This window comes from Notolepis coatsorum (genome assembly GCF_963971535.1).
Source record: "Notolepis coatsorum genome assembly, chromosome: 1".
In the NCBI taxonomy this organism is placed as follows: domain Eukaryota; kingdom Metazoa; phylum Chordata; class Actinopteri; order Aulopiformes; family Paralepididae; genus Notolepis; species Notolepis coatsorum.
The window spans coordinates 96,213,094-96,237,613 of record NC_140165.1 but is presented as its reverse complement, the minus strand read 5'-3'; the positions used below and the strand labels follow the sequence as shown (position 1 = coordinate 96,237,613).

The following is a 24,520-nucleotide window of genomic DNA, read 5'->3' as shown; positions in this document are numbered from 1 at the left end:
GTCGTATCTATGGGCAGTGCTAGAAAGGATGGGGTTAGGAAAAGGATTCATCGATATGATTAAAGTATTATACAAAGACCCATCGGCCATGATTACAACAGGCACAATCATCTCCAAAATCTTTCCGGTATCACGCTCTGCCAGACAGGGTTGTCCTCTTAGTCCCGGACTGTTCAATCTATCATTAGAGCCTTTAGCACAATATATAAGACAATCCCAATCCATAGAACCAATCGTAATCAAGGGCACACAACAAAAAATTTGTTTATATGCGGACGATGTAATATTGTTCATGCAAAACCCCAACACCACATTGCCTCATCTGCTCAAGTTGATTGAGGACTTTGGTGATTTATCGGGATTTAAGATAAATTGGCCGAAGTCGGCTTTCCTTCCACTTAACACCCCTGCAAAAAAAGATACAACCCTCCCAGGACAGATACCGATGGTAAAACATTTCAGATGCTTGGGAGTGGAAATATTCCCCACCATAAGACAAACGGTGAAGCACAACTACACAAAAATCCAAAACAAAATCAAAGACAACCTTGATAGATGGGCAAAACTTAAAAACACAGTACAAGCACGGATATCAATAGTTAAGATGGATGTACTACCTAAAATCAACTTCTTCAGTTCAATGATACCGTTACCCCCTCCAGAGGGTTACTGGAAAAGATTACACTCCTCCACATACAAATTTATTTGGAATAACAAACCACCACGTATAAAAAGATCCACCGCACAGAGAAATAAAGCAGATGGTGGCATGGCATTTCCAGATTTTTTCCTATATTTTAAGGCGTACACATTAAGTCCATTGACAACATGGTTTGACTCCCAAGCATTAGCATCCTGGAGAAAATTAGAAGAAAACATAGTAGCCCCACATAGACTGAAGGACATAGCATACACTAAACTACCAATCAAGCACTGTGAACGGAAATTTGGCCCCATAATTACTCATGCGATCCGGATATGGCGTGAATCACAAAAAAAAAATCCTAACCCACAAAAATGGCACAATCATACTCCCTTATTCAATAACAATGCACTCTTAATTGGAAAACGACCTATAAGATTCCCTATATGGGAAGAGCAAGGCATACACTCATTAGGGGATGTTTTTAACAAACAGGGTTTTTGTAGTGATAAAGAAATACGCAAAAAATTTAATCTCACCAAGTCCACATGGCTTTTTCACAAACAGTTAGAGCTATGTTTGAAGTCTCACGGTGTTCCATTAGACAGACCAATTGAACACCACAGATACCACAAATTCTTCTACGCAAGAGAGACATCGAGAGGTTTTGTTTCAGAATTTTATCATCAATTACTAACGTCCTCGTATGAAACCCTCCAACTAGACTCTGTCTGGAGGAGGGATATACCAGACCTGGAAAATGACTTTGATTGGCAAGGAGCCTGGGCAAATGTCCGACTTACATCAAGGAACCCGGATCATCAACAAATCAATCTTAACTATATTCACAGGACATACTTGACTCCTATATTATAAGACTGTGCCGAATGGGGCTTAAACAAGATTCCAAATGCACCCAATGTACAAATGGGGACGAAGGGACATTTATGCACATGTATTGGGACTGCTCACCAGTTAAGGCATTCTGGAAAGATGTGACCCAACAAATATCAAAACTCGTATCTTGGAATATACCTGTACACCCCTCGGTATTACTATTGAATGATGTTTTTGAGTTTGCAGTGAATCCACAGCTAAAGAGATTGGTTTTATCGGGTATCACAGTAGCCAAAAAGCTGATCGCATCACGCTGGTTTCAACCGGAAAAAATTTGCCGTAAAGTTTGGTTTCTTACATATCTCGATGTAATTTACCATGAAATATCTACAGCAAGAATTCTGGGTCTCAATGAATCCAAAATGTCAATGTGGTTAGAAGTGGTGGAGAGAATAAAAGCTAGCTTATAATGGTAGTGTCTGGTTAGGTGCGAGGGATAGTGGAGGTACTTCTCAAGGTGGGGTCCGGGAGGGGGGGGTTCGAGCTGAGCATATGTGTGTAGGTTTTTTAGATAACAGGTATTAGGGGTATATCTTATATAAGACAACTAACTAAAATGTGATCTCATTGGATGTGCCCTGACAATTAATGCTTGTATATCTTATCGTGTGTTGTCATGTTTGTTTATATGTTTGTTTAAAAAATAATAAAAAAATAAAATACAATGATATCTTCAGGCATTGTCATGTGGCAATATTTTGAAGAACAAAAACATTCCGCTATTTATAAATGTAATAAAAGGAGAAAATGTGGTTCTCCTCCAAAGTGAAGTGAGTGAATTTATTACTCAACAGAAATTACACATTTTCAACAAAAAAAAGTGGTGGTTGGCATTTTTCTTTCATGTCGCACAGCATTGTGTTACAGATATGCTGCTGACCCTGTAATATAATGTTGCACACTGTGATTGTATGAAATGCCAACCTTTTCCATGGATATATGCTTGTGGTTAAACTTGGTTTTGGCTGTAGTTAACCTTTAATATACATGTGTTTATCAATTTGTTTGTGTTTTCCTTCGGTCATGACGTGCTTTATCAGGGGGTGCGTCTTGGATGGGGATGTGGTGGGGATTGATGTGTGGGGTGTTTGGGGGAACTGGCTGTTCTGATGGGGTTCACATGCCTTCGAGCAACACTGTACTTATTGTACTTATTCTATGCCTGTTCTTATGTCTGCACATTTACGTTGCACTACTTTTATTGTCTTTTATGTCTGCAATTTATCCATCGTTCTTTTATTCTGTCAATTGTGTGCCGATTGTATGCCTAATGTTCATTTTATACTAATTGCTGTGGGGCACTCTGGACTGCGGTCCATGTGTGAAAAGTGCTATATAGATAGTTATTCATATTTATTATTATTATATAGTAGAAATGTATGCATTATATCAAAAAGCAGGGTAGCCGGACAAGCACTCTCAGGTTCAATGTTTTTAATGGCAGCCTGAATAGGAAACAGACATGTTTCGGACTATGTCCTTCTTCAGTGATATGGCTAGCTTACAGCACCCAGTGTCAGAACTTGAGAGCGCGGTCTAACTTGACTATAGAAATGTATGCATTGAAATGTAAAGTCTCGACGACATTGAAAATGAGGGTGACCTCAATTAAGAATAAATAAAGGTTTGAATGAACATGGAGGGGATGTAGGAAAGATTGGCAGAGCAGATAAACACAGAATTTCCCCAAGGGGATCAATAAAGGAATATCTTATCTTATCTTAAGTTGGGAGCTTGGTGTGTTTTGTTGCCATAGAGACCACAGAAACATTCTCTGAAACATCAATTATAAATACTGAGTGAAACCTTACTTTAATTTTTGTTTATTTGGACGGGACCATGCAACATTAATGAACACAGAACATGAAGCAGATACAGTCACCTGGAGCACGGTAAGAGGGTAAAGATTGCCGTATTTAGCGCAAGGCTAATTTCCATCCGTTGTCCCCAAACATAAAGACAGGATATATAAAACAGTAAGAAATGTACAAATAAGTAGCAGCAATACACTAGAAAATACATAGCAGCAATACACAAAGATACTAGTGGCTAGAAACATACTCTATCACATGGTTGGTGTCACCAACACACTGGTTGGTCTTCAGCCATTGTTTGAGTTGACCTCTAAAAGTAGCAAGGGTGGGGCATTCCCTTTAGGGAAACGGGAAGACTGTCCCACGTTTGGCTGCTTTTGTAGACGGGACGTTTTGGCCAAACGTGGTCAGTCTACGTTGGACCTTGCAGTCACCTCTGGTGTCTGACCTGGTGCCAAGTCCAATGGTTCTTTTTTTTTTATATATGAATTCCTGTACAGGAGGGGGAGCTAGTCCATGTAATAATAATAATAACTTCGTTTTATATAGCGCCTTTCAGAGGACCCAAGGTCGCTTTACATAGGGGGGGGGGGGGGGGTGACAAATTAACAACATAGTGGACAGACACAACATATACATATAGAGTGAGAAAGTTAGAGGTTGAAGGCCAAGTTGAAGAGGTGGGTTGGGGCGGTGCGGAGTTCTGCGGGGAGGGAGTTCCAGAGGGTGGGAGCTGCGACACTGAAAGCTCTGTCCCCGAACGTCCGCAGTCTGGTTCGGGGGATGGAGAGCTGACCAGTGTCCGTGGATCGCAGGGACCGTGACTGAGTGTAGGGGTGGAGGAGGTCAGTGAGGTACTGAGGTGCCAGGGCGTGAAGGGATTTGTAGGTGAGCAGGAGGGTTTTGTAGGTGATGCAGGATTTGATGGGGAGCTAGTGGAGGTGGATGAGGATGGGGGTGATGTGCTGCCAGGGTTTGGTGCGGGTTAGAACCCTGGCAGCTGAATTTTGAACATACTGGAGCCTGTCCAGGGTTTTGCTTGGGACCCTGGACAGGACCCCGTTGCAGTAGTCCAGGCGGGAGGTGACGAAGGCGTGGATGAGGGTCTCAGCTGTGGTGTTGGAAAGTGATGGTCGGAGTCTGGAAATGTTTCTGAGGTGAAAGAAGGCGGATTTGGTGAGGGAATTGACATGGGATTGATAGGAAAGGGTGGAGTCCAGGATAACGCCCAGGTTGCGGACCTTAGGGGATGGGGAGATGGAGCAGCCGTCAATGTTGAGGGTGAGATCCCCAACCTTCCGGAGCAGAGCCTTGGGTGCCACAACCATGAGCTCGGTTTTATTGTTGTTGAGTTTGAGGAGATTAGATGACATCCAGGTTTTTATTTCGTGAAGGCAGTTGATAAGGGAGTGTGGGGGAGATGGGTGGATGGTTTGGTGGAGAGGTAGAGTTGAGTGTCGTCGGCATAGGAGTGGAAGCTGAGGCCATGGCGGCGGATGATCTGACCGAGGGGGAGCATGTAAATGGTGAATAGGATTGGGCCAAGTACGGAGCCTTGGGGGACGCCTTGGTTGACTGGGGCCGGGGTGGAACTGGAGTCGCCGATGGTGATAAACTGTGTCCGGGTGGTGAGGTAGGATTGAAACCAGGAGAGTGCTGAGCCAGTGATGCCGAGGTTGTTGGATAGGCGGTTGAGGAGGATGGAGTGGGAGACTGTGTCGAATGCTGCAGAAAGGTAGGCATTTGTAGATAAAACAAGCACTTTTTAAGACCTTCATTTCTGAGGGACAGTTGTCAAAAGTGTGGATTGAGCACCCTGGCATGAAGCAGCCTTAAAAGAGCACGCCAACATTTGGCGATGGCACAGAATGAGTTAAGATGGGCCTCGCATCTTACCCTCTAACGTTACTCAATGACTCGCTGTCATTCTTAAACCATTTAACTTATTGATGCGACGGCAAAGACTCTCATTTCCTTGCCTATTATTCCTCTCTCGGGTGACATCAAGGACTCGCATTGACATCTCTGCAGGGAAATTGATTTGCCATCAGTTGAACTACAGTATGTGCTGCTTATACGTCTTTGACTTTTATGTGATCACCTCTCTCACTGAGGGACGATCACGATCGGGTCATACTTGATGTCACGAGGCATGACCCCGCCGGCTTAACGGTGACATTGTCACAAAATATGAAATATCAGTTCACCCATCCTCTTTGAGAGAGAGAGAGAGAGAGAGAGAGAGAGAGAGAGAGAGAGAGAGAGAGAGAGAGAGAGAGAGAGAGAGAGAGAGAGAAGAAAATAAATAGATAAAGGGTAGCAGGATATAACACAAGAGATAGAGTGAGAGAGATGGAGGGAGGGAGGGAGGGAGGGAGGGAGAGGAAGGGAGAGCAAAGGAGAGACGGAAAGAGGAAGGAGGGAAAGAGAGCGGGAGGGAGAGAATGAACGAGACAGAAAAAGGAAAGAGAGAGACAGAGAGAGAGAGAGAGAGAGAGAGAGAGGGAGAGAGAGGTAGAGTGCCAAAGGAGGTATCAGAGTTGTGACAGATTGAACCGTCCCAGGGAGTCTTGCTGCCAAAAAAACAACCTTCTCCTTTTCCTCCTGCCCAGCTCTCTCTCTCTCTGTTTCTCTTTCTCTCTCTCTGTTTCTCTCTCTCCCTCTCTCGCTCTCTCTCTCTGTTTCTCTATCTCTCTCTCTGTTTCTCTCTCTCCCTCTCGCGCTCTCTCTCTCTGTTTCTCTATCTCTCTCTCTGTTTCTCTCTCTCCCTCTCTCTGTTTCTCTATCTCTCTCTGTCTCTCTCTCTCTGTCTCTCTCTCTCCATCTCTCTCTCTCTGTTTCTCTCTCTCTGTCTCTCTGTTTTTCTCTCTCTGTCTCTCTCTCTCTCTGTTTCTCTCTCTCTGTCTCTCTGTTTTTCTCTCTCTGTCTCTCTCTCTCTGTTTCTCTCTCTCTCCGTCTCTCTCTCCATCTCTCTCTCTCTCTCTGTTTTTCTCTCTCTGTCTCTCTCTCTCTCTCTGTTTCTCTCTCTCTGTCTCTCTATTTTTCTCTCTCTGTCTCTCTCTCTCTCTGTTTCTCTCTCTCTCCGTCTCTCTCTCCATCTCTCTCTCTCTCTCTGTTTCTCTCTCTCTGTCTCTCTGTTTTTCTCTCTCTGTCTCTCTCTCTGTTTCTCTCTCTCTGTCTCTCTGTTTTTCTCTCTCTGTCTCTCTCTCTCTCTGTTTCTCTCTCTCTCCGTCTCTCTCTCCATCTCTCTCTCTCTGTTTCTCTCTCTCTGTTTTTCTCTCTCTGTCTCTCTCTCTGTTTCTCTCTATCTCTCTCTCTGTTTCTCTCTCTCCCTCTCTCTGTTTCTCTATCTCTCTCTGTCTCTCTCTCTCTGTCTCTCTGTTTTTCTCTCTCTGTCTCTCTCTGTTTCTCTCTCTCTGTCTCTCTGTTTTTCTCTCTCTCTCTCTCTCACCTCCCTCTATCCCCCCTGTTACATTGCCACAGATGAATGTAGCTAAAAACAAGACAAAACAAAACAAAACAATTCTGGAAATAGACTAGACCCCCCCTGGGCCCCTAGTAAAGACCCGATCAGCGATCCACACATGAACAAGACCCACACATTGAGTCATAGACGGAAAGCGTCGCAGGCAGCTGCGGTCTGTGTTTAGCTCGGGGTGCACTTTGTGTACAGATTTCACACAACAAACACACGTTCATACGTGATGAAATAGTAACATTGCACATCAGAACGTCAGTCAAATGTAATGGTGTTCTACTTCTTTTTATTATAATTTTTATGGCACCAACATGCAGCATCTTAAACTCAAGCTGGACTCAGTCTGAGACGTCATGCATAGGGGTGTAACGGTACACAAAAAACACGGTACGGTACGTACCTCGGTTTTGAAGTCAAGGTTCGGTATGGTTTTCGGTACAGTGGGGGAAAGTTTGGCTTTCCATGTTCCACTCAGGGGTGATGTAGTGTGCAGTAACTAATTGTACTTGTAGGGCTGTCAACGAATATTCTATATTGAAATTAATAATCGACTTGTACATTTAAAAAAAAATATATATATATTATATTAGATTGTGAAAAAAACAGCCCCCGGTGGGCGGTCGTTAGTGGTTAACATACCGTTGTATTCGTTCGGTACACTACACAGCCGTTCGGTACAGTACGGTACACACTGGAACGGTTCGGTTTGGTACGGATACGTGTACCTTTACACCCCTGCTTACGCAGCATCTTAAACTCAAGAAACTCAGACTTGTGAAAAGAGATACATTTGATCAAATGTAGAGTCCATTTATGGACTACATCAAAGCCAAACATACACCTGTATAGACATTTTTTTAAAACAACATTATTTTTCATTTCTTATTTATTTATTCATTTAATTGTATTGTTGGGTGTATGTTTTATTTATGTTTGTTATGTTTGTGTATGTTTTTTCTTTTCTTTTTATAAATAATTTGATCGGGCTTAATATAGCTGATACAGATAAATCCCAAAACCGATTCTGCCTGATCGGACCGGGACGTCCCCAGAACCCCAGCTTCATACGGACCTAAAATCCTGCACTGGGTCTTTAAAGTAGATGGCATTAGATTGTGTTGATGGGTGTTTTTCTCACACCCCAGGGAACCGACTGCCTCTGTGAACGTGAGTCAGCTAATGCTATAATTAATGGCATCGTTGGTCTTTTGAACTCCTCCTGAATTTAATTTCCCTTGAAGTTCCCCCTGAAGTAGACTTTAAAGGTTAGGAATAGACCACTGCACTTCCACGTTACATGGAGCTCATGGGAGAGCGCTGGGGGAGAATGAATGTTGATGAGAGCCTTGACGTAAGTGGTTGTAGCTACGGCTGTGGGGGGCGCTGGAGACATGATCCAATAGACTTTTTTATACGCTCGAGTCTCCTGAACACGGAGAGACCGATCCCAAGTCGATCGGCTTTTTCGCACCTACTCCCTAACGTTGTGTATTCTTTATCTGCTGATTCTAACGCACCACGCATCTACGATGACAGCCCAAACCCACCGAATGCGGCGCGCGGGCGTGAGGCGGGCAGGCGATCAGCGCTTCACTTTTCGCTCCCATGTTAATGGGCGTCGCTGTTCACACCGGCCGCATGCACGCGCATTTTCACAGAAATACACTCAATATCTGCATTATTACCACATATAGATGTTGTTCAACCAGCTAATGTGTCTGTATCTTTCCCAATACACCATACTATACTTTTTCAGGAGTACAGTCACACTGATTTCATCATTCTAAAATGTATTCTAACATTCTAATTAATTAGATAATAACTGGTTAAACGTGCAAAATGGACAATAGAACACTGGAACTGGAAATCTTAAAAGAATCTTCAAACAGGGACTGACTTCGCATATAGGCATTTTCAGCTGTTCCAATGTAACTGTGCCTTCCTCCGTGCACTTTCACCCCCTCTGAAGTCGGACTCGGTGTGGACGGCCACGCATGCTGTTCTCGCACGAAACACTCGCGTGCTTGCGCCCCCGCGCCTGGTGGGGTCCTGGCGTGAGTGCCATTTTCATATCTTAGACAAAAAAAAACGTGGAACGTATCGGGCTGTGGACCTACCAGAAGTCAGTGGTAAGATTATTGCATAGGCCTATTGATATACTGTAAAACTATTTAGTTTTTCTCTTCCAAAATATGAGGAGTAAATATCAGTTTAGGGTATTCAGGAGAAAATGGCTGCATTTATATAAAATGGTAAATGGCTGCATTTATATAAAATGGTAAATGGACTGCATTTATATCACAGCTTTTATCCAAAGTGCTTTACAACTTATGCCTCACATTTTACCCATTCACTCACACATTCACACACCAAGTCAACCATGCGAGGTGCCAACCTGCTCATCTGGAGCAGTTAGGGGGTTAAGTGTCTTGCTCAAGGACACTTGGACACGCTACCAGGAGAAGGCACTGGCGCAATGTTTTGACTAAATGGAGGGAATTAAATGGACTATATTTTATGGGCAGAATAATAACTTGGCCCTGTCGCCATCTTGTTACGCAAGTGTCATTACATGAAAATCTATGATGGCATAATTCTGTTATTATCCAGATTTCCCTGCTAAGTATGATGAAATATTCGATATCATCATAAACCCTGGACTATCTGCTTTGATTTAATACTGTGTGCTCTAGATGTGAGCAAAGCCAGGCTATTACACGGTAACTGTGTTATTCGACCCACTGTTGAGTGCGGGAGAGTTTCAGCTGGGTTAACCCTTTCACTACCACACTACAGACGGTTAAACTGCACATTATAGTCTTGTGTTATGGCCCCTAAAGGACAGAAGAGGCCATATGTCTTCATTAGTCCCAGCCAGGCTCAGAGTACATTTCTCATATCTGTTGGCTTCTTAGTGGCTCAGTCAGCAGTCAACCGTACAGACGGTTTAGACGGAATTGCATCGCTAGGGAACAGCTTGGACCCAAGTTTATTTCCTGTTGTGAATGTCACGACGTGGAATAACTGTGACAAAGAAGTAAAAATTTGTAATTCGATTAAGAAATTATTCAAATATAAGGTGAATAGGTGATACATAAATATAAAACCTTATTATTATCCTAATTATATTTTATTATAACATAACTGTATTAAAATTGTGACAAAAGAAATATATATATATATATATATATATATATATATATATATATATATATATATATATATATATATATATATAAAAAAACAAATACATAAACGTGTATATGTTTTGTATATAAAACTATGAAACTTTTTTAGGCTACAACAAATGGTTCCACACAGTACCAAAGTAAACCCAGGAGTGATGTATTAGACTACAACTAGGGCTGCAACTAACGATTATTTTGGTAGTTGACTAATCTGTCGATTATTTTTTCGATTAGTCGACTAATCTAACGATTATTTCTGTCACACCCTCCATCTCTGCTTCCTGTGGGCGCGGCTCCTTTTCCGAGCTCTTAGCAGACTTCTTAGCTTAACATAACAGACCGACAGTAAGTTTGGGGGAACTAATGGGATAACTGGGGTTGCAACAAAAGTGCAACTAGGGCTAAAAACACAATGAAATAAAATAATTATAATAATAATAATAAATAATATATCCTTCTTAGCAGACTTCTTAGCTTAACATCCCAGGGAACTAATGGGATAACTGGGGATGTTGTTTGCTCCTGACAAGAGTCTCAAAGTCTGGGGTGATGGTAGACAAAGCAACTCTGAGGTCATGCTCAATGTCCAATCTGTTCCTCTGCTTTGTCTTCAGCTGGACCAGAGCTGAGAAGCCACTTTCACAAAGATAGGTAGTGCAAATATATATATTTTTTTTAAACAAATTATTTTTTTATTTATTTTGTATTTATTTTTTATGACGCATAGACGCAAAAATTCGGCGCAGACGAGTTTTTATGATCGACGTCGTCGATTCTGTCGACTAATCGTTGCAGCCCTAACTACAACAAAGGGTTCAGTACCAAAGTAAACCCAGGAGTGATGTATTAGACTACAGCAAAGGGTTCCACAGTACCAAAGTGGTACTGGTTCAGATCTCCTACACAAATAATTCCATCCCTAACTTACACACACATGAACCTTAGAGATGAACATTATGCACTTACACACATGAACAATAGAGATGAACAGTCATTATGCACTTACACACATGAACAATAGAGATGAACAGTCATTATGCACTTACACACATGAACAATAGAGATGAACAGTCATTATGGAGTAACGCGTGGGAGGCTCACGCTGCCCCCGACACACTTCCTGATTCTATTGCGCAGGCGCACCAACCGACCTGTAGGAGTCGCTGTCCACAACGCCCGATCCCCACCCATCAGTTTCCCACCCCCTAATACGGCCAATGTGTATTAGTATGAACGACCAGCTAAACTGAAAGCAATGTGGAGCGCTGGGCTCGAACAGGCGAGGCCAGCGTCTCCGCATTCGTGGCGAGCGCCTTGCCCACTACGCCACGTAGCCGCCCTGACACACATGAACTGTTACGGGGTGGTACTGTAGGTGTGTAGGACCCAGGTGCAGTGCCGAACGGATAGACGAGAGGCAGGTGTTGGTTTTCAAACAAAAGATACTCTTTTATTTAGAGTAGAAAATGGTACACACAGACAAGGGCGTATAAATAAAAGGGGAGATACATCTGTCTCCAAAACACGATAGAGCACATAAACATAAACTCATGGACACAATAAATGGGGAAAAGCAAAGGGGAGAAAGCGATGTCTCCAAAACACATCATAAATGAAAACACGTCGGGCAACGGTGCTGTAAACTCATACAAGCAATAACGAAATGACACAGTACTTAATACAAATAGCGAACGTACTTATTATCCATGGAAGGAGCGATAAGAGTTACTCACGTAGGCACTACTCACGGACAGTTTGCTGGTCGACTCATGGTGTCAGTAGTGACGCGGAAGAGCATATAAAGCCACCCTAACTAGACACACCAGGTGCTAATGAACGTAATAAGGACAGGTAAATTACCACCAGGTAATGCTAGGGAGCAACCCTGAGGAGAGGAAAACCCCAAACGTTACAATGAACAATATAGTGAATATGTGCACTTACACACATGAACCATAAAGATGAACACATGCACTTAAATACACGTGAATCATAGAGATGCATAGAGTGAGCAGTTCTCAAAGATCCCGTTCCTCATGGCCCAACGCCATGTCAGGTGATCTTCTTCTGCAACGTGTGTCAGTCTGTCTGCAATTGGCTGTTCTCATTTATTTATTCTGTAATGAGGTTACAGATCATCTCACTGGAAAATCCAGTGTTCCAACCACCACTGAATTTCAAATGAGGAAGAAGCTGTGTTGTCTTCTGGGTAGAAAACAGGTGGCAATGTCTGAATTTGCCTGTGACGGTGTGGTAGCTGTGGGAACGATACTAACCCACCAACCAACCAACCAACCCACCCACCCACCAACCAACCCACCAACCAACCAACCAACCAACCAACCCACCAACCAACCAACCAACCAACCAACCAACCAACCAACCAACCAACCAATCCACCAACCCACCAACCAACCAACCAACCAACCAATCCACCAACCCACCAACCAACCAACCAACCAACCAACCAACCAATCCACCAACCCACCAACCAACCAACCAACCAACCAATCCACCAACCCACCAACCAACCAACCAACCAGCCAACCAACCTACCTACGTACCAACCAACCAACCCAGCCAATCCACCAACCAACTGATGACCTACCAACCAACCAACCCACGACCTACCAACCAGCCAACCAACCAACCTACCATCCAACCAACCCACCGACTAACCAACCAGCCAACCAACCAACCCGCCGACCTACCAGCCAACCAATCCACCAACCAACTGATGACCAACCAACCTAACCAACAACCAACCAACCAACCAACCTACCAACCAACCAACCAACCCACCAACCAACCAACCAACCTACCAACCAACCAACCAACCAACCAACCAACCAACCAACCCACCAACCAACCAACCAACCAACCAACCAACCCACCAACCCACCAACCAACCCACCAACCCACCAACCTACCAACCTACCAACCAACCAACCTACCAACCAACGACCAACCAACCAACCAACCAACCTACCAACCAACCCACCAACCTACCAACCAACCCACCAACCTACCAACCAACCAACCAACCAACCAACCAACCTACCAACCTACCAACCCCCACCAACCTACCAACCAACCTACCAACCAACCAACCCACCAACCAACCAACCAACCAACCAACCAACCAACCAACCAACCAACCCACCAACCAACCAACCAACCAACCAACCAGCCAACCAAGACCAGCCGCATTTCATTGTATACCTGTATGCCGTGACAATTAAAACTCTTGAATCTTGAATCTTGAATCTTGAACCCACCAACCAACCAACCAACCAACCAACCTACCAACCTACCAACCCCCACCAACCTACCAACCCACCAACCAACCTACCAACCAACCAACCAGCCAACCAACCAACCGACAAACCAACCTACCAACCAACCAACCCACCAACCAACCAACCAACCAACCAACCAACCCACCAACCAACCAACCAACCAACCAACCAACCAACCAACCAACCAACCAACCCACCAACCAACCAACCAACCAACCAGCCAACCAACCAACCAACCGACAAACCGACCGACCGTCTAACTAAACATACAACCAATCAACCAACTAACCCACCAACTAATCCACCAACCGACCATCCAACTAACCTACCTACCAACCAACCAAAGCCCCAACCTACCAACCAACCTACCAACACAGCAACCAGCCAACCAACCCACCAACCAACTAACCAACCCACCAACCAATCCACCAACGACCATCCAACCAACCAACTCGCCGACCAACCAGCCAACCCACCAACCTACTGACTAACCAACCATCCAACCAACCAACCATCTAACCCACCGACCTACCAACCAACCAACCAACCCGCCGACCAACCTACCAACCAACCAACCCGCCGATCAACCAGCCAACCACTCCACCAACCAACTGATGACCAACCGACCTAACCAACCAACCTACCAACCAACCCACCATCCTACCAACCAACTAACCAACCAGCCAACTAATGACCAACCGACCTAACCAACAACCCGCCCACAGAGGGCAGTGGGTACAGGTGTTAGACGGCAGTGGGTACAGGTGTTAGAGGGCAGTGGGCACAGGTGTTAGAGGGCAGTGGGTACAGGTGTTAGATGGCAGTGGTGTTAGAGGGAGGTGGGTACAGGTGTTAGAGGGCAGTGGGTACAGGTGTTAGAGGGCAGTGGGTACAGGTATTAGAGGGCAGTGGGTACAGGTGTTAGAGGGCAGTGGGTACAGGTGTTAGAGGGCAGTGGGTACGGGTGTTAGAGGGCAGTGGGTACAGGTGTGCTCTTTACGAGCGCCTCATAAAACAAAAAGCCATTCAAAAGTTCACTAATTCAGGTCCCGTCCTGCCAAGCAAGATTTAAAAGTACCTGCATTGGATGGTCTGGTAAAGACAAGATGTTATTCTCTCTCTCTCTCTCTCTCTCTCTCTCTCTCTCTCTCTCTCTCTCTCTCTCTCTTCCTACTGAATCAGCTGCCAGGGTGTGATTGGAGCAGCTATAATTAGCGTTTTCCTGTCATGTGGGTGGTGCTTGAGAGGGGAGATGACACAGGAAAATGTTCTCTTGATCAGGCTTTCTTAAACTATGTGTCCGGAGCCAAGATGTCTGTCTCTGGTGGGTTTCTTAAACTAATAATAATAATAATAATAGATTGAATTTGTAATGCACTTTTTGTTCGCTGGGTGCTACACTACAGGTAGAGCTGCCGCGATTACCGCATTACCGCGGTATCGCTGTTACATCACGGCCACCGCAGAGTAGGCTGAATACCGCATCACCGCTGTTTTTTATAATAATAATAATGAAGTACCCTCCTCTCGTTGGGCTTTCGGCTCTGCAGATATACCCTACTTCTCTATCGAGGTTCCAAGCGACCCTATTGGGTACCAGAAAAGTCACGTGAAACATTGCAGACCACTGATTGGTCAGAAGAGAGACGCGTCACACGTTGGGAGCGTCCTGCAGTTTTTTACATCCTGAATGCCAGCCATTGATCAGAGCTCATCACAATACGGCTAATAACGTTAGTTTTAGCTCCCCGCCGGAGTGGACTACCATCGCTCATCAGGAGTACTAAACGAGACATAATGATTTTACTGTCTGCAACGAATGTTATAATAAAAGCCCTTCGTTCTATACACTTGTCTGATTGAAAACTTTATTAACAGACCGCAGAATGGGACAACTCAGCACGCTCTGAGCAAAGAAAGGAACTGAGATGGTCCGGTAAATACGCGGATGTTATTGCACGTATAACTATATAATGGTAATGCCACAAAACGAATGCCTTTATTATAAAGTAGTAACTTTATAGTAATAATAATAAGAAAGGGTCGGGGGGGTAACCACCCCTGCCCGCGACACCGAGTGAACGGCGCACGACCAGAGGGGAAACTTCGAATCCGTGTTTCACTTTCAATAACTAATGCGTGCTTGCCGAATCCCAAACAATATTCATGCTGCAAAGTCATCCTCTAAAGATCGACATTTAGACTAGAGGCAGGCTATATGCTATAAAAAGTAGACTACTACTAAAAAAAAAATGCATTCAAACTTTTTTTTTTTTTTTTTTTGTGCATGCGGTAATACCGCGGCGGTAGTAAATATTTTGCAAATCCGTGCGGTAAGGAAAACATCAGTACCGCGGCAGCTCTAACTACAGGGTTAAAACATAGTTAAAAAAAAACCTATGGGTCAGGAGCCAAAATGGCTGTCTCTGGTGGGAGTTTCCAACTTGATACAAGAGAGTATCAGTTTGTATGTGACTGGATCCTACAGCGAGACAAATTTACCCAGGTTGAGTCTCGTGCTGGAAAATATATATACAAATATTAAGTAATAATCCACCCTCCTGCAAAATGCCTTAAAACCATTTAACACACACCTACTGTACAAGATGATTATTCCGCTTGTACCATGGTAATTTGCCATCAATATAAAATAAAAGCATTCAAATTTTTTGTGAAAGTTTTGCACTTGCCATTGGTGTGTTTTCCTTCCCAGTTTATCAAGTTGATAAGTCAGCTGATAGTTGATAACGAGTAAGGTTTGACAGTTGACAGTGCTCTTTAATGTTGCTATGGTTACATGTTGAGTAGCAGTTGAATTTAGAACAGTGATTAAACTTGAGCCGAAATTACGTGTGCATTAAACCTGCCGGCCCATCAGAAAATGATATTCACCCAGACCATGGTATAAAGCATTTTATACAACAAGTAGGTCCGACCACGCATTGTGATTGGTCGAGAGCGTTCTAAACCGTAAGTATATTCATGATACACTCACGTCTCACGGTTAAATCACCATGAATATACCAGCGCTGGCTTTAGAATGTTGTAGAAAGTTTCAACTGCCAACTGCCTGGTTGATAGCCTACTCCATTTGAAATTCCATAGCAGAAATACATCTTTAGGAACTATTTTTCTACGCCAAGTTCACTGAAATCGATATAAAAGACCCTAGAATTGTCTGTATTCATCCTATATGTTTCCCGACGGTGCAAATTGCTGTATAAAAGCAATAATACACTCGAACCAGTGGAATATCAGGTCATTGCCACTCTGTCATGCCTACGCCACTCGAGCTTCGCTCTCGTGGCTGCGGGCGCATCACTTCACAGCCGTGGCAATATTCCAGATATTCCACTGGTTCTCGTGTATTATTGCTTAATTATGGTCTACCTATTTCTTTGGCGGTTAAACATAATTATGGCATTAAGTCCACACTATTCGTACAATTTAGATAATCTGTTTTATATGGCTGAGAAACCAGTAATCTAACATAATGTTAAAAACAACGAGCCGATAAAGCAAGTAAGGTGATGATATCTGAAAGCAGAGAGTATATTTGTTTCTCATAAAACCTTCTGATGGCAGAAACTATATGTTTAGAACTTTGTGAAGGCAGAACTATATGTTTCCATACGGGGAGAGATGTTTGGCCCCTCCATCCCTCTGCTTGGCTCCTCCCTCCCTCTGCTTGGCTCCTCCCTCACTCTGCTTGGCTCCTTCATCCCTCCGCTTGGCTCCTCCCTTCCCAACATCGGCCTCAGCATTTAGTCCATCAGCAGTGCACACAAATTCCCATTAACTGTGTGTGCATGTGCTCACACACACACACACACACACACACACACACACACACACACACACACACACACACACACACACACACACACACACACACACACACACACACACACACACACACACACACACACACACGTTCTTATGTGTGGGTGTGTACATACAGTAAGTGCATATGTGAGTGAAAGTGCCAGTGAGAATATGCGAGTGCTGCATATACTTGAGAATCAGAGAGAGAGGGATGGGAGTATGACGTCAAATGCTCAGAGACGGTACATTTACACATACATTTATATTTACATTTACATTTAGTCGTTTAGCTGACTCTTTCATCCAAAGCGACTTACAAACAGTGTACAACTAGTCAGCATGAGGCGTATACCTCTGGCCGCTAAGGGTAGGTGGTATTGTTTGTCTAGCAGTGCCACATTTGAGTGATTAATAGTATAGACAGGGAACAAAATTTACTTTTTGACTTACCAGCCATTTGGCTGGTAGATTTTAAAAACTACCAGCCAGGCAGATTTTTTACCAGCCAAAAATTATAAATAGCTTTTTAGTATATCGCCATGTGTTATTATTACTATATAATACTCCCATATGCTATTTTCAATTAATATCATAAACAACATAAGGAATATTAGCATAATTTTGAGTGGACTGAAGGAATGAGTCAGCGTTAATAGTTTTAAATGCAAATAATTTATTGAAACAGAAGTGGGGTCGACACACACACACACACACTGTTTCAACTCACCACCCCCGCATCATATTGTAGTCTAGTCTGTCTTCAAACTTCCACTCCTCTCGAAATTTTTTTATATTTGAATATCAACATTATCTGTCCATCCTCAGTAATCCTCAGTTTACTATAATATACTCCTGTCCTGAGTCCTGACTAGTGACTTCATCGTCTTTCCAAACGCACGCACACACACAGAGAAAGGGAGAGTGCCCCCCCACCCCACATTTCCCTTTCCTCAGTCCACACTGTCTGCTGTTCTCTATGCCGCTGATCAGGATTAGCTTGTTAGCTTATGCTAATGTAACGTTCATTTAGGGCGATGTGGGCATAAAGGAATGGCGACGATGCAACGCATGTTAGATGCATTTGACCCGTTGTGAGAAAAAGGATTTTCAAAATAAGAGTATCGATATGAACTACACGCCAGGTGGCAGGCAGACCTCTCATTGTTAGTCGCCAAACCTTAAATCTGCCCGCCATTGGCGGTTGGCGGGTACTTATTTTGTTCCCTGTGTATAGACATAGTAGCATAGTATGTAGTATAGACATAGTAGAATAGTAGATAGTAGTATAGATATAGTAGCATATAGGGCTGGGCGATATGACGATATTATATAAATATCGGGTACAGTTCATTAACGATACACTTTTTCAACGTATCGTGGATATCGTGATGTTTTGCCCAAGAGGATTGTGTCGCGTCAATCTGTCCACACGTTACTCGTTCATATCTCAGCCCGTGCTGAGATATGCCCATTCCGCGGTCTGTTAATAAAGTTTTCAATCAGACAGATGTATGGAAAGGCTTTTATTATAACATTCGTTGTAGTAAAATCATTATGCCTCATTTAGTCATCCTGTTGAGCACTGGTCTCCTACTCGACGGCCGCGGGGAGCTAACGTTAGTAGCTTTGTTGACGTTGTTCAGCCACAGGACATTCAGGAAGTAAAAAACTAGGAGCTTGCCGATTGGTGCTAAGAACAGCAGGGCGGGTGCAAGCGCTGTGACGTAATTGGCAGACTCGACTGTCAATCAAAATTATATGTTTCCGTCAGAATGAATGAGTGAAGACTTTGTTAAAGGGTTGCAGAATGGGTACAATACAGTACAGGAGGATGAAGACCAGAAAAAGACTTTCGACTTTTTTACATAAGGGTCCTCCATTTTCAATTCATCAAAACATTTAGAGACATACATATATACAGTAGTTTCATTAAAATGCTATTGATTGATTGATTGATTGATTTAAAACTTTATTAACATATTGCAGAATGGGTACAGTACAGCTCAATACATACAATTGTTAAGGGGATGCAGACCAGAGAAAGACTTTAGTCTTGTTTACATCAGGGTCCCCCATTTTCAATTCATCATATTTCATATCTAAATCATATAATATCTCATTGCTAAATATATGCAATATATAATCTAATAATCTAAATCTAATATATAATATAAAAATGCTAAATGCATGGGTATTTTATTTTGTCTTTAATGTTAGCTTGCAAAATCAAATACTGTCTTGGTAAGCCTCATAATGAATTGTTTGGGGTAAAAAAGAAAAACATCGTGATGTGTATCGTGTATCGCCGAAAGGTCAGAAAATATCGTGATATCATATTTAGGCCATATCGCCCAGCCCTAGTAGCATAGTCAGGGCTGTACAGTGCGACGATATTACTCTTAAAAATAGCCTGTGCGAATTGAAAATAATATTTGGGGGCACGCTTGCGAGTACTGATTCAATCCTTTCATACGCATTTCACTCCTAAATTAAGCGCAAAATGCTTTCCTCTCGCCTCTCCTCTTGCAGAAAAAAGTCAGTCACACACACACTCGTCCAAATTACGTCATCTACACGCACATACACACACACAAGCGCACACACCTAGCCAGAGACAGAGAGGGGTGGCTCGGTGTGGGGAAAACGAAAGCGAGGACTCCGTAGAATTAATTCCAAAAAAGGGTTCTACATCAGTGATATGGACCTGGCTCGGCCACACGCGAACAGACGTGAGTCAAAGCACCATTCTGTGCAAACTTTGTAAAGCTAAAGTCGGGGCAACGGGAGGAAAGAAAACACCCAAAAGAATATGCCGAAAGCATTAAGTTGCACGGTAGCCCTACTACCTAAAACAGACGAAGCGAACTACATTTGACAGCAGCAGCATCTCTTATGTGTGGGTTGTCTCATTCATAACAATGGACGTGATAAAAGTCGTCGCCTGGCAAAAATCGCCCGCCGTGTGCGGCTCACTTTATGACAAGAAGAGCAAGCGATGGGGGGAGATCACAGATGCGGTAACGTTCCACATAGCCATAGGAAAGGACATGGTTCAATTGACAACCGTGGAAAAGACAGCGCAGCCAACGTTGTCAAAGCCTTGGCTTTGAACAAGTGGACTCGACTCCAGTGTTTGGGCAGAGGCTTCACCTGGCCATTGGTAAGTGGAATAGTTCATATAAATGTATGCAAAAGCATTCGATTACCAGTTATAAGCTACTAGTTTGTAGATTTACATAAAAAATATCAGTATTTATATTTATATCTAATGTAACAATTAAAGAAAAGAAATTTGTCATCATGTGTGAGTGTGGTGGTTCATTTATTTTTTTATAACAGTCAAACGTTTTCAGTAAACAATAAACATTACAATTCTGACATGTGGTTTGACATTTTCATGTTTTGCTAATGAATGCTTTGTTTTTTAATAAGATATGTACTATGTATGCCCTCTCAGTTATATTTGCCCTACAATAAATAGTTACAATTAGGGATGCTCGATATTGTTTTTTTTACCGATACCGATATACCGATATTGTCCAACTCTTAATTTCCGATACCGATATCAACCGATATCAACCGATACCGATATATGCAGGGTTTCCCCCCCCTAAAAAACTGAATAATTTCAGGTAATTAACATTACATATATCTTGTCATGGAATTAACACAACATTATGCATACTTTTTACAATAAATAAAATCGGAATTTGTCCTTACTTGCTAGCCTGGGTAAATAAAGGTGAAATAAATGTAAAAAAATAATGATACTTTTTTTAAACCGATACCGATAATTTTCGATATCACATTTTAATGCCAATATCGGCCGATAATATCGGACATCCATAGTTACAATATATAAGCTAATATGGGTGGGGGGGGGAATCGATACATAATTCTTTTTTTCTTTTTTAACCGATACCGATCATTTCCGATATCACATTTTAATGCCAATATCGGACATCCCTAGTTACAATATATAAGCTAATATGGGTGGGGGGGGGGGAATCGATACGTAGTAGTATCGCGATACTTTGCGTGGCGATACTGTATCGATACAGGGACGCCAAGTATCGATATTTAATTATTCATTAAAAAAATATTAATTTTTTTTATAAGGAAGTTGCATTGTTCATTTCAATACCTGTAATAGTACAGTAGTCCACAGACACACACATGTGCATTCAGTTAAGTTGGAATATGACTGTAATACAAACAGTTCAGTTTGTCAGGTACATGCAACACAGATTACAGTGTTTACATCTGTCTGCTTGAGAAAATACCATGTTCTGCAATAAAAAATTATTGAAGTGAGATGAACAGACTGAACTTTATTTTATTAGATAAAACATGTTGGCAAAGTTTTACTTTGCAGTTGAAAAAAGGTAATAAATGGGCGGCTAAGTGGCGCAGTGGGCAAGGCGCTCGCCACTAACGCAGGAGATGCTGGGTTCGAGCCCAGCTCTCGGCGTTGCTACCAGAGATCGCGCTGTGCAGGTGAAAAGATGCGACGGCTGCCTCCTCGTGTACCGGAGGGGACACGTGATGCAAGGCTTCGTCCACATTGCAGCCGACCAGTGGGAGGCATGGCCTAACAACGTTCGAGACAGGGGAGGGTAGAATTGGACAATACGAAATTGGGGAAGGGAGAAAAATAGAAAATGGGGAGAAATAGTAGATACAAAAATAAATTATAAATAAAATAAAATAAATTTGTCTACTTTTTCTCCCATTTTCTATTTTTCTCTCTCGAACGCTGTTAGGCCATGCCTCCCACAAGCCGGCTGCAATGTGGACGAAGCTTTACATCACGTGTCCCCTCCGGTACTCGAGGAAGAAGCCGTCGCATCTTTTCACCTGCACAGCGCGATCTCTCAGCGTCGGGGGTCTGCATGGGAGGGACACGCCGCCCCCGTCGCTTCCTGATTCTGCTGCGCAGGCGCACCAACCGACCTGTAGGAGTCGCTGTCCACAACGTCCGATCCCCACCCATCAGCTTCCCACCCCCTAATACTGCCAATTGTAATAGTATGAACGACCAGCCAAGCTGATAGCAATGCGGAGAGCTGGGCTCGAACCCAGCGTCTCCTGCATTGGTGGCGAGCGCCTTGCCCACTACACCACCTAGCCTCCCTGTTATAAATTTAATTTGATCCAAATTCTTAATTTTTTTTAAAGATATTCGCAATACTCTGCATATCACGATATATTTAGTATCGCGATACTATCGTATCGTGACGCAAGTATCGCAATAGTATCGTATCGTGAGGTCTCTGGCGATTCCCACCCCTATAAACTAATAATCAAAATCTAATCTAATATATAATCTAAAGAAAACTAAATGCTAAAATGCTAAATATATGTGTAGAAGGGTGGATTATCCCTGCTTATGGGAGTAGTAGTACACAGCCACCTGATAGCAGGATACTATAGAATTGGATCTATATGTACCCCCGTATTTGGCCCGGAACGTCGTTCTGGAGGGCGTGCAGCAGGAGTGGATGGGGCCCAGGATTTACTAACCTGGGGGATGGTACTCTGGTCTCCCTCGCCTTCCAAGGCGGTCAGCAGTAGCTCCCCACACACTCTCACTTCCCCCAGTACCTCCGACAGCCCTCCCACACCCGGTGACTGTCAGTTCAATAGTGTTATTGGGCTTCCCTTTAAGCAGTACCCTTCCTTGACCACCTGTATAGACCCTATGTGCTGCGAATGGGGTGGGAGGGTTAAATAGTTATACCAGTCACAAGTATTTACCCAGGGGTTAGGTTAGCATATATGGAAGAAACAGACACACACACAGTGCTCCCAATTCTGTCTACTTTATATGAAGCCTGGTCAGTTTATCAGTTACAAGTTGTACTTCAGATTATTCAGATAGCACATATTCATAAAACGGCACGGGTGCTCTCACTGGTAATGTAGGGGAACACTATTCCATCATAGGCCTCTCCCTGAACGTCAGCAAAACAAAGGAGATGATTGTGGACTTCAGGAGGTCGGGGGTCAAGGACTACAGCCCCCTCAGCATCGACGGGGCACCGGTTGAGAGAGTCAACAGCTTTAAGTACCTCGGAGCCTACATATCCGAGGACTTGACATGGACCACACACATTGACAGTGTTGTGAAGAAGGCACGACAACGCCTCTACTTCCTCAGGCGCCTAAGGAAGTTCCAAGTCAGTCAGAAGATCCTTAAGAACTTCTACTCATGTACAATAGAGAGCATCTTGACCGGCAACATCACCTCCTGGTTTGGGAATAGCACTGCACAAGACCGAAGCAGACTACAAAGAGTGACACGTTCAGCCGAACGCACAATTGGAGGGGGCTCCCCACCCTCCAGAACATTTACAACAAGCGTTGCAAGGGCAAGGCTAAGAGAATCATTAAAGACTCCAGTCACCCGAACAACTGCCTCTTTGAACTGCTGCGGTCAGGCAAGCGATACCGGAGTCTCAAGGCGAGCACAGAAAGACTCAGAAGAAGCTTCTATCCCCAGGCCATCAGGCTGCTAAACGAACAATGAATGAACACTACACAACAACAACCACCAAACGCACATAGCACACACATCCACACGCACACACTCACTTTAAACAAACACACTGTAGCACCCACTCCACACACTTTATAGCACACACCCACTTTAAACAAACACACTGTAGCACCCACTCCCACACTTTATATTTATTGATGAAGGATTGCACTACAACTCGTACACCTTACTGTAAATTGTACCTAAATTGTACCTCATCCCATTTCTGCTTTGCACTAGATAGTACTGTACATTAGTACACTGCATAGTATTGTATATTATATGGTAACTCAGAACATTGTACATATGTCTATACCGAACACTGTGACCTCATTTTCTTCTTCTAAATTACATGCTATACTATGTTATTTGATACTATCTTGTCTAGCACAGTCTCTGGAGCGTAACAGTAAGAAGCATTTTGTATGAAAGTATTCTGTACTTCTGTATGACAACTATTAAAGAAACTTGAACTTGATAGGCACCGCATGCTCAATACATTAATAATAACCCCGCTTAGATTAGGGGAGACCCAGGCACAAAGTAGATGATTCATTGGGAATTCAAATAACAATAATAATAATACAAAAATACAAAAGAAACCAAGTAAATGTGGGCCCACGTTACCAAATATAACCTACACTAAAGCCGGCTTATATTGTTTGGGGTACCCCTTAGGCACTGGTCGTTAGCGTTCGCTTGAATGGACATTGCTGTGGGCACACGAGGTACCGTTTGTACTTAGCCAAGATGGCGGACCCCACTCCTATCACCTCTCGTCCAGGTGACAAGATGGCGACGGGCGATCCCGCGAGCACAGCCAGCGGGCTGGGGTGAA

At 43.3% G+C, this 24,520-nt stretch overlaps 1 protein-coding gene across 1 annotated transcript in view; it reads right to left on the bottom strand.

The window, feature by feature from the left end:
• The window catches only part of LOC311243585 (transmembrane protein 151B), a gene marked incomplete at both ends in the record, with an annotated part of 80,344 nt that overhangs the window by 41,021 nt on the left and 14,803 nt on the right, over window positions 1-24,520 (bottom strand).